Source organism: Camelina sativa, chromosome 6 (genome assembly GCF_000633955.1).
Source record: "Camelina sativa cultivar DH55 chromosome 6, Cs, whole genome shotgun sequence".
NCBI classification, from domain to species: domain Eukaryota; kingdom Viridiplantae; phylum Streptophyta; class Magnoliopsida; order Brassicales; family Brassicaceae; genus Camelina; species Camelina sativa.
The window spans coordinates 3,313,505-3,314,461 of record NC_025690.1 but is presented as its reverse complement, the minus strand read 5'-3'; positions in this window follow the sequence as shown (position 1 = coordinate 3,314,461).

The window sequence follows — 957 nt, the reverse complement described above, 5'->3', positions numbered from 1 at the left end:
TGTTGGAGCGGTAGGGCCCCGAAGCTATCAAGCTCCAAAAGGTGGCTGCCTGTGGGAACTTCCTCGGGAAGCTCATGTTCTCGTCCTCGAGATAGAACCCGTAATGGAGGCCGAAATCATGCAGGGGCAATTCGTAACGGCGCCCGCCGGCCTTAAAAGAGAATGTGGCGCCGGCGATGGATTTCTTCTTGGGGTCAGCGTGTGTGAGTGTGGCGGAGGCGAGGCACTGGCGGACCAAGTCAGGGTATAAGTCTCCCTCCCAAGTGGTAAAGATCCCAACACGCGCTTGGCACAATATCTGGTAGACTTGGTCATGCAGGCCGAGCATCGTGAGCGTGTCATCACAAAGAGTGCGGGTGGGCTCGATCTTTACGGACAGCAGCTTGTTGTATTGGTTGGCGTCCCTCTGGTCCCAAACCGTGTCAGACTCAATGGGTAACAAGTCATCATTCAAGTTGAACGGTTCTCCCTCACATCGTGGCCACGGGAATGATTGTGAATCGTTGGTCGGTCTCTTTGTTGTGCTCTTTCTTCCTGAGGTAGAGCGTCTAGGGGCCATATGTACCTCGAGTGTGTGCTTAAATGGACTAGAGATTGAGGATTGTGGTGGATAATGAAGCAACCTAGTCTCAAAAATCACTGAAATCGGTCTAGTTTTGAAAGAGTTAGCAATGGGAGAGAAAGAGAGCTTCGACGGCGACGAGGAGAAGGAGAGAAGAAAGAAGAAAGAAGAAAAGAGAGAAGGGTTTGTNCAGGTGCGCCAGGAAACAGAGCATGTGCTCCGGGTTCCGCGGGTGTCAAAAAGCTGCACCCCAAGTACAACATCAGCAAATCGTCGTGGTGGACCTTGTTCCCGATGTCACGGTTGAAGACGAGGTTGCTGAAGACGCGGGAGGCTATCCTCACTGCAGGATGCGAGATGCTCGTCTGGCTGGCCTTGTTGGAGCGGTAGGGCCC